The following is a 10,727-nucleotide window of genomic DNA, read 5'->3' as shown; positions in this document are numbered from 1 at the left end:
TATGGCATTCTGTCTCATAGCAGAGCAGGTCGGCGCATTACATTTTATGGCGTTGAGAGTATTTCAAATATTTAAAACAAAAATAAAGCGTTTTGTGTCGTCCAGAATGGCGCTCTATCTCATCTCAGAGCAGGTGAGCGCTTAGCGCACTCCTCCATGGCGCAGCGAGACTTCTGGACCTAGAGAGACGACTCAAGGAAATGGGCAGGGAAGGCATCTCTAATTCTTGCGCTGATCTTATTGACCTGAAGCACAAACTTCGGCAGAGTTGGCTCCTTAGAGGTAAGTACTTCATGCAGGTACTGCTCCATGCTCCCGCACAATTTGCTCAACAAGTACGACGTTTTACGTCTTAAAACAACTGGCAGGCTATTCAAGAAGCCGAGGTTGGGGCTCCGGATCAATTTCGAGCACCCGGGGGTCTCTAAGGCGCACCCAAAGCACGAGCGTTTTTGCATTCCGCCTTCATCTGAACGCGGCCGCAGTGGCCGGTAATTGCACCCGCAACCTTGTTCTCGGCAGCATAATACATCTTTATAATTGACGCCTTGGCCATCGATTAAACAGCAGGTGCGAGTGCGGAGACGAAGAACACGGCACAATGGGGTCGTTTGCATAGCGGACAAGGGAAGAAGCTTTCCCGATTTCCCGTTCAAAGAACCACCTCGACAACACTCCCCTTTTCTCGTTGAGAAAAGAAGGGATGGGGGGAGAGGTCGAAGGCTATATAGCGCAGTTAGCACGCGGCATAAAAAAATATGCGGGCTTCTCGCCGCCACATTTGTTGTGGAGAAGCCAACTTTGACGAACGGTACGCATGTTTGCAGGGACGGCAAGATGGGACTGTGCACGACAACTGGAAGTGCCTGAGCGAGGACACTGTGAGGATGCAAAGGATTCGAATAAGAGGATTGTAGGATGAGGTGATTGTCGGGCTTATCCATATACGCTCCCCTTGAAGAGAACTTGCCGTTACGTTCTTGACCTCTTACTAACTACAACTGCCAGTTTGGATGTATCCGTCTGTAAGCTTGGGGCGGAATATATTGACGTTCCACATGTTAGTCTCCCGGAGAGGCTTTTTTGTGGGACAAAACTATGTAGGACACCGATGCATTCCGTGGTAGATTTGTGGGACGAATATCTCGCTATACTGGTTGTCTCGGGACTCCTGTTCAGTGGACGTGGCGTCAAGCACTGACCAGCGTCAATTCTGAAACCGCAGCACGAGCCCTAGAGCTGGTAAACTTGGTTAATGTATGAATTAATCAGTGGTCATCAGACTATTCTAGTGCCTTGCGACACGAGCAGTCGGGTAGGCGGAAAATTAAGCTATTTAGTTTAAACATCAATTAGAGAACAAGATTAGTACTTTAGCAGTTATATCGGCTTTTTTTTCTTTTTGAGCGTATATTTTTTAATCGTCTATGGCAGATGATGCAATTACACCTTCTCGTGTGAATTACGAGGCAGACATTACCTTTTCGACAAACAGCAATGTTCAGCTTGGTAATAGAGCTACCAAGTATTTTTTTTTCATTATTTGCCTTAGAGTTGATGTTTACATTGCACAAACGAACTGAGTATATATTTTTGCGATGACCGTTTTTACCGTCTAACCACTCTTACAAAATTATCGTACGATTTAGTAGATAGCATATACATACATAACCATAAATTTCGGTGCCCTCCACCAAGATTGTGATAGTGCTTGGCTATAGAGGAAGAAACACGACGATAATCGAGCTTCGTTAGGAAGACAGAAAAAGAAAATAAGCGCAGCCGGGAGCGCGCATACTCGGCAGTAAGCCTTGAGCGTTTGGTTCCACGACGATTGTCCCGATTTCGACAGCAGAGCCAGCCCCACGCAGAGCGCGCATCCCGCGCCGACGAGGCGCGCGACCCTCCCGACACGTCCTTGGCTCGACGACCCCAACTGTCGCGACGCTTTTCGGTGGAGAGAGTGCGCCGACGAAGCCCATCTGCCCGCACGCCCCTCTGTTACTTTACATCGTATATCCGCTCGTGCAGTATACGCACTCTGGTGGACGCTGCTTCGCTCTTTCTTTTCACGACATGCTCGTTGAAAATGGTTCAGACTTTAATCGTCCAGGTCATAAGAAATTTCAATGCACTCGGCGCATTATTTCTGAACACCGGCTAGTTCGGCTTCGTGCATTTATGTTTCGACCGGTTGCGCAGCGATAGCTTTTGCACATTGTTTCCGATGATAAACAGCGATAGCTGTTGCACATTGTTTCTGGAGATTAAACAGCGATATCCATTGCACATCGTTTCTGGATACTGAACAGTGAGAGCGGTTGCACGTTGTTTTTTTTTAATTTGAATAGCAAGAGCGGTTGCAAGTTGTTTCTGGAGAGAGAGCAGCGAGAACGGTTGCTCGTCCCAACGTGGGAGCGGCCCGCTGCGCGATAATCGCGCATCTCAGGACTCTCAATAAAGTTTTTCCACCCGTCCATCCATCCATCCATCCATCCATCCATCCATCCATCCATCCACCCATCCATCCGTTCATCCATCCATTAAACAGTGACATCTGTTGCACATTGTTTATGGAAATTGAACAGTGAGAGATGTTGCACATTGTTTCTACATGTACATTGAACAGGGATATCTGTTGCATATGGTTCTGGAAATTAATCAGCGAGGGCTGTTGTAACATGTTTCGGGAGGCTGTGCAGCGATGGCGGTAGCCAATTGTTACTGGATGTTGCAAAGGTTTCAGAAGACTGCACAGATCTAAGTTTTGCACATTGTTACAGGTTGCGCAGGTTTGTCGTTGCGCTCAAAGTTGGTTGCGCTGGTGTGATAGCTTTCGCACATCGTTCCTGAACTGATGAGCAGTAGTTAATTAAGGAATGACTCAAGCTAGAGCCATTGTTTTTTTTTCTACCACACTTCATTGATAACTTCGTCTCCATCATCATGAGAACCTGCTTGTTTGATTTCTTTAGAAGTTCGATAGCTGTTTCATATTCTTTCCCAAGACTGCACAGCGACAGCTGGTGCATATTGTTCCTGAAGCTTGCACAACGACAGAATTTGCACATATTTTTTTCGGAAAGTTGCACAAAGCTGCTAGACATTGTTTCTGAAGGTTGCACAGCGATAGCCGTTGCACACTACTTATTCTGGTTTTACAGCAACGGCTATTGGGTGCAATCTCGTAAGGGTTTGACCGCTTTTTCGGGCCTCAAAGTTACACTACAAAATATTTTAAGTTAGGTCAGATTTGTGTAAACGTATTAAATCGAGAATGCAAACGTGAAACGTGAACCTACCGTGAACATAGGATTGACATGTCAGAGTGCGTAGACACCAGCAGAGTCGGATGGCGACGCCGCTTTGCATTGTCGATACTATATGCCCGTGAGAGAACTCATCACTGTCATGGCTGTGGCTGAGGCTATGAGGCTATAGCTAATGAAAAGAACCCGAAGACGCGAAAAGACAGCAAAGTCCGCGACGTTACCATGACGTCATAGCCACCGTTCTTCGCGCGCGAAATTAGAACCAGGAAATTTCGTCTTTCATTTCCTCATTCAGCGACCCTTTTCCCCCCGCAGATAAAGTTCTGAAGGAGTAATCTGCTGGTCCAGGTTGGTTTAGTGCGTCTCTTTAGCATGCCTTATATATGGAGGGCTTACTTGATGTCCGGTCTACGTCAGAGACTTGCTATCCGTACCTTTGCTAAGCTCAGCACCTGGGTAGCAGCTATGGCCTCGTAAATAATATGCGCGCTAACCGGCGCCAATGCGGCCGACCAGGGCGGAGGAATGAACGGGAAGCGAGTAAGATAAAAAGGAGTGAGAGAGAGACAGAAAATACAGAAGGGAAAGGCCACGTACTCGGCCGCGGCTCAATCATGCCGGCTAATCCTTGCCGCCGACGGCGCGTCATTACTGCACCGTGGTCAGCCCATCGGAAACAGTTCCGCGGATAAGAAGACGGCCGGTATGGGAGGAGAAGGGGGTGGGGGGGAGGGGCGTGGATCGATCGTAACATGTCGCTTCCCGGGAGGGAGAAGAGGGATGAAGCCGGCGGCTGTCCCAAGAACGATTGCCTCGCAGCTTCTTTCTCCGCGCGTGCTCGGCAGCGAAAACTTTCTCACCGGTAGCGCTCAAGGTACCGGCGCGGCGATGCGGCAGCGGGAACGTGGCGGCTGAAAGCGAGAGGGGGGTTCATCGTTGCCAGGAGGGCTCTCCCTCGGTGCCTTCGATCTTTTTTGCTTCGGCGCTTCTAGCGCCTGTTTCCTTTCTTCGCGCGCGCTCGCTTCAATTCGGGCGGCCGCACGACGCTCAAGTGGAGAGCTCTATCTGTCGGGCCGGAAGGCTCGCCCCGGGGGAAGCGTCTCGTTACGTATAAAAATAAGAAAAATGTAAAGGAAAAAAAAGAAAAGAAAAAGGAGAACTAACTAAAAAAGAGAAGAGGAAAGGAAGAGAGAAAGAGAAACGGAAAGAGACCGCGAAAAATAAATAGGCGGCCCGGACGGAAAGGGAGAAACGAGCGGCTGCTACACGCGGAAGGCTAACGAAAAGGGGAGACGACGAAGGGGGCAAGAGGAAAATAGAGGGCGAGAGCCGGGGCGCGCACGCTTTAGCGCTGGTGTACGGCGGGGCAGGCGCAGGCGGCGGCGGATTCTCGTGGTCGTCGGACGCGGAGGGCCGCGACGGAGGCGTGTGCCACCGAGCCGTGCACCGGCAAAGGTGAGCGCGTGCTTGCCTCACGCAAGTGGCACGCGCGTTTTGCTAGCGGCAGCGGCTTTCGCAGTGCGCGCGCGCCTCACGACATCCGAGCGCGTGCAGCCGGCGTTCTTCTTTCCTCTGGCCGACGCCGCCTCTACCATTGCAGTGGAGGAGGTCTTTCCTCTCCTTGCACGTCGAGTTTTTTTCCTCGCGTTTGGCCGATTGCGTGGCGCGTACGCTGCCGCCTCGCGCGTCTTCGCGATTGCGTATTACGCACTTTCACTGCTAAGCGGTTTGCTCGCCAAGGGTGGAAAGGAATCGCGAAGAAAAAGAGTCGTCACGCGCGAGAATTTTTCCTCGGCGCATATTTATCCGGCCGGTCAAGTGCGCTCGCGCGTTTCTCGGGATCTTTTGACGCTTGATTGCTTCGCGTACGTGCGTTGACGCGACGACGCAACACCACGCCTCGATGCGCGAAATAGCGTATGACGGCAGTTGTCGAAGGGACGAGGAAACGCATACACGCGCAGATGGAACAAGGAGAGCCCGTCGCAGCTGCCCCGCAGCGGTGTCGCTGATGTCTGTTGTGCTGACAGACAAATCACCGTTCCGTGAAAGACCAGCACCTGTGAATGCAAGGGGCGAGTGTTAACGGTTCGGGTTAGGGTGGGCGAATCACACGATGTTATTTAAATAATCCAAGTACGTCGATATCAAGGCCGCCCCGCTACTCGTATATAGTGTGTCGCACGTAACTCGAGCCAAACTTTCAAAATACGCGAATGCCACGACGAATGAATTCGCCCATGGAGATGAGCGTCGCCGACGCGAGCCTTTCTCTGTAGGAGAACTTGTCCTGGACCTACAAGTTGGTGTTTACTAAAGGGAATGTGTATACTGCTAAACAGACTAAACAAAGACGGCCACGCGGACGGTAACTCTGAACCTTTGAGAAATGTGCGATGCGAAGCAAATCGTTGAACAGGCGAAATTATTGCTACAGCAGTGCGGAAGGAGGAATTTTGCGCAAGCGTTTGTCGCGTCCCCACGACGTAACCACGTGCCCAAACAGCGCGCTCACTTTTGGAGGGATCGGACTTTTCTTGAAGCAGAAGCCGGTGTATCTCGCATGGAATGTTGTAACTGTGGTGTAAACGACTATAGCATGTCTTTTTTTTTTTTTTAGTTAGAGTAACAGGGAGAGAAACAGAAGAAGCGCCTGCTGCATGAGAAATTTACTTCAGAAGAACTTGTTGTTGACCTATAGTTTGCCTTTACTAAATGACAAGTGTTTAGCGATGAACAGACGAATCACAGACAGGAACAATAAACAGCTGGTCCTGCGGTGGCCTTGCACTGCGCAACCCAGCTTCACTTTGGTGCTTAAAAAATAAAGAAATAAAGAAACTTGACTTTGGCGCTGCAAGATTTATGGCTTGCGTGCGCCAGCGTGGAGAGCCAAATGTTTTCGATATGCGCGCTGGCAGTCATGGTCGGTTGGGTCCGCTATCGTTCAAGTGCCGTTAGCGCTCTGCGTTGCTTGCTCGGAGCTGCATGCAGTATATCCCGTCGGGAAGGATTCGGCGGGCTTCGCGCCAAGGCACGAAGCAGGGATTGCGTCTTTGAGATCACGCCTGAGCTGGTTGGTTCCTAAAGAGAAGACGAATTCATCGTACAACATGGGAAGAAACGGCGGCAAGGACACGCATATAACACATTTTTTTTATGGAGTTTTACGTGCCAAAACCACTTTCTGATTATGAGGCACGCTGTAGTGGAGGACTCCGGAAATTTCGACCTCCTGGGGTTCTTTAACGTGCACCTAAATCTAAGTACACCGGTGTTTTCGCATTTCGCCCCCATCGAAATGCGGCCGCCGTGGTGATTCGATCCCGCGACCTCGTGCTCAGCAGCCCAACACCATAGCCTCTGAGCAACCACGGCGGGTATAACACATTTTCAGAAAACAGCGCATGAAGCCATAAGATCTATCTATCTATGAAGCCGTACATCTCCCCTATCTATCTATCTATCTATCTATCTATCTATCTATCTATCTATCTATCTATCTATCTATCTATCTATCTATCTATCTATCTATCTATCTATCTATCTATCTATCTATCTATCTATCTATCTATCTATCTATCTATCTATCTATCTATCTATCTATCTATCTATCTATCTATCTATCTATCTATCTATCTATCTATCTATCTATCTATCTATCTATCTATCTATCTATCTATCTATCTATCTATCTATCTATCTATCTATCTATCTATCTATCTATCTATCTATCTATCTATCTATCTATCTATCTATCTATCTATCTATCTATCTATCTATCTATCTATCTATCTATCTATCTATCTATCTATCTATCTATCTATCTATCTATCTATCTATCTATCTATCTATCTATCTATCTATCTATCTATCTATCTATCTATCTATCTATCTATCTATCTATCTATCTATCTATCTATCTATCTATCTATCTATCTATCTATCTATCTATCTATCTATCTATCTATCTATCTATCTATCTATCTATCTATCTATCTATCTATCTATCTATCTATCTATCTATCTATCTATCTATCTATCTATCTATCTATCTATCTATCTATCTATCTATCTATCTATCTATCTATCTATCTATCTATCTATCTATCTATCTATCTATCTATCTATCTATCTATCTATCTATCTATCTATCTATCTATCTATCTATCTATCTATCTATCTATCTATCTATCTATCTATCTATCTATCTATCTATCTATCTATCTATCTATCTATCTATCTATCTATCTATCTATCTATCTATCTATCTATCTATCTATCTATCTATCTATCTATCTATCTATCTATCTATCTATCTATCTATCTATCTATCTATCTATCTATCTATCTATCTATCTATCTATCTATCTATCTATCTATCTATCTATCTATCTATCTATCTATCTATCTATCTATCTATCTATCTATCTATCTATCTATCTATCTATCTACTGCGCCCTCGTAACTATAGCGAAGCAGATATAAACACCTACAAAAAGTCGTTATTGAAATTATGCCGTCTTTCTGTTTCTTTTAAGGCGCAGGCTGTGGAAATACAAGTAAAATATAAAGTAGAATTTTTACAAGGGACTGGCGCGCGCCGAGCGACAAACATCATGATGCTGAATGTTGCGAAAATAACGGCGTCAGCCGCCATAGTTTATGGACCAGTGGTGCTCCGAGGGGGTTCAAACACACCTCAAATGCCCACTGACCCACCTCCTCTCTCTCCTTTCCTTGAAGTTGCGTTATTTTTGGGTTCACTTGTCAGGAAGGCACATATACCAGGTGGCCGGGTGTTCCTTTTTACGCGGAACACTTATTACAAAAAAAGTCTCCGTCAAATATAGGCTCCTGTTTCTCCCCCCTCCAGATAAGAACCACACACGCACACGAAAACAATTCCTGGCTACGCCACTCGATAGAGGGAGAGAAGTGTTGGTGATGAGGATAATGATGGCGAGTGAACTTGAACAGCAAAGACTTCAATATTTTAAATCGAGGCCGCTCTCGTGCGCGAATTTGGGGACAGCCTCTAGAACATCACAACGACGACAAGAATCTTATCCCATCTTTCTAGCAGATATTGGGGACGGGTAGCTCTACAGTGACGCCAGTCTTGGAATTTGTGCTACGCGGACATGACAATTCAACGCTCCTCGGCTTCAGTTTCGCAATTACGACACGTGGAAGTTAAAACGAGTAACAGCGCAAGAAACAGGACAGGCAGAAGGAAACGGACAAAGGCACCAACCGACCCACGTTAGCATTAGCATTCTGTTATAACATATGCCCCAAAGGCAGCAATTAAAAAGTTATTTGGCATATTTCAGTCAATTAACGTATTCACTATATATATATATATATATATATATATATATATCATCCCTAATTTCTTGAAAGCAGCTCACAGTGTATATAGTGAACAAGTTCCGGCCGCTTACAACAATTAATGTTGACCGTCTGTAGATTCCCTACTGAATTTATATAGCCTCGAATAAACTTTCTTTTGAATTTTGATTTACACTTTGCGCGAAGCCACGGTTTCGATTCCGTGCCTTGTCGCAACAGGGACGAGATAGACATAGATGATCAAGACGAGAAAGAGCCATAGATGATCAAGATTAACCCAGACGCGGCGCCTCTGTTAGCCATTGTGTTGCTCTGGAACGTTAAACCCGATGAACTCGCCAGTAAATTTACTGCACGATTCGTAGAGCGAGCAACTGTATAAGTATACGAGGCCTTGTATTAAGTTCATGTGTTCATTCCTCTTAACCTCCCGAGACCCCGTGTCCGTCCAGGTGGACATGACCTCTCATACTTTTCGAAATAAACCAGAAGTGACAAGAGAAAAAAATATCTGCTCTGTTTAATCTTCTTGTTGCAACCGGCTTTCGCGGAAATTATTATTAATTTGCGTGACACCGTTGTAACATCGCCGTCGACGAAAAATAGAAATAAATAAAGAAAAGAAATGCCCGTACAGCACATTTCAATCGCCGCGAGATGATGCAGCAATCTAGGATTAAAAATACACATACAAAAATGAACCTCTCCATAGACGCCATACTTCAAGTCATCATTACTAAACTACGTTGTCGAATGCCATCTTAAGTAAACCTAGACCGCCCTCACGGAGGTTTTACTTTTGTGGTGAAGGTGAGACCGTACAGACTATTTATTTCATTTCTCGTCAACAATTTTTTGTATGTGAAAAAGAAACTTAGAAACATCACTCCGCACTCTTGGATTAGATTTAACTGTTCGGGATTTGCTATCCTTTGGTGCCTCGACTCTTAGGCCACGGAGGAAGACATTCTCTTAGGCACAGCGGCGGCAAGGTTTTCTCTGCCACGCAAGACTTTCTTTCAGGTTAAATAAAACTTGATCACTAATTTCTACCCTTAATTTTTTTGCCGAAGTTAGTTTCACACGTGTAATGTTTGTTCATGTTCTTGTTCTTTTTTTCTTAATCTTTAATAAATCTCTAAGTCTCGTTTCTTTTTATTATAATCTACCTTTTCAAACTACTGGCCAATTTCTTTACGTTGTTTTACATGTTATAACCCATGCTTACTGTACTATTTATTTTTCATATTGCTTGTTTCACTGCGCTTTTTTAATCGCTTGCACGCCATCTGCTTTTACACTCACCTGCACTCGAATCAACCGGTGTCGTACCGATAGGAGGTCCCCTTAACAGTTTTTATTTTGGGACCCCCTCCTGTAACTTTTACATATACTGTGTCTGTTTAGGACGTGATAATAAACTTCAACGTGAACATTTTATATATTCTAATTTATTAAATGCGTAGGCATTTCCATGGTTACCCAACGAGAAAACTGTCCGTCCTTTCTTCCTTCGCGTAAGACACTCGCGTTCAAGATAAAACGAGCCAGTTGTGGAAGATGACGACGACGAACGCGCGAGCAGTGGCACGAAAATTTGGGGGTGGGCCAACTTGAAATCTGTGGGTAGGCCAAGTTACATTTGGGGGTAGGCCAACTTAAATTTGGCGTGGGCCAACCTAAATTTGGGGTAGGCCAACTTAAATTTGGGGGGGGGGGGGGGGGGGCAATGTTCAATTGAACGCTGCTGGGCGTCCTTCTAGTTACAAATACCTCGCGGGCAAGCGAGCGCGTTGATACGCTTGGCGCGTTTTTATTGGGACTTACCGAGGCGCAGTCAGAACGCAGGCGAGCGCTTGTGTATGCGCGCATTAACGCATGCTCGTGTGGGCGACATCGAGGGCGACGTGGCATGGCGACGATGCACTCGCCCCTCACGCAAGACCTCACGCGCTACTGCGGCAGCTGGCGTTCGCTTTCGACCGTTCTCCGTCGAGGCGGCCTCGTGCCCATGGCGTTCCGGCTCAATTGGCACAATTGCATTGAAGCGGTTGGATGCGGCGAGAAAATCTGTGGATTGTCTACTAAAGGCTAAGCATT

At 46.2% G+C, this 10,727-nt stretch overlaps 1 protein-coding gene across 1 annotated transcript in view; it reads left to right on the top strand.

Annotated features, from left to right (window-relative positions):
* The first annotated feature begins 4,148 nt into the window (after positions 1–4,148).
* Positions 4,149–10,727, top strand: part of LOC126536927 (mycosubtilin synthase subunit C-like) — a 38,426-nt gene continuing 31,847 nt past the window's right edge. Inside the window, exon 1 of the mRNA XM_050183995.3 lies at positions 4,149–4,727. The gene's annotated coding sequence lies outside the window, so the exon portion shown is untranslated. The remainder of the gene's footprint in view (positions 4,728–10,727) is intronic.

This window comes from Dermacentor andersoni, chromosome 4 (genome assembly GCF_023375885.2).
Source record: "Dermacentor andersoni chromosome 4, qqDerAnde1_hic_scaffold, whole genome shotgun sequence".
Classification (NCBI taxonomy): Eukaryota; Metazoa; Arthropoda; class Arachnida; order Ixodida; family Ixodidae; genus Dermacentor; species Dermacentor andersoni.
Note: the sequence above shows the minus strand (reverse complement) of the source record. Positions and strands in the feature narration are given on the sequence as shown.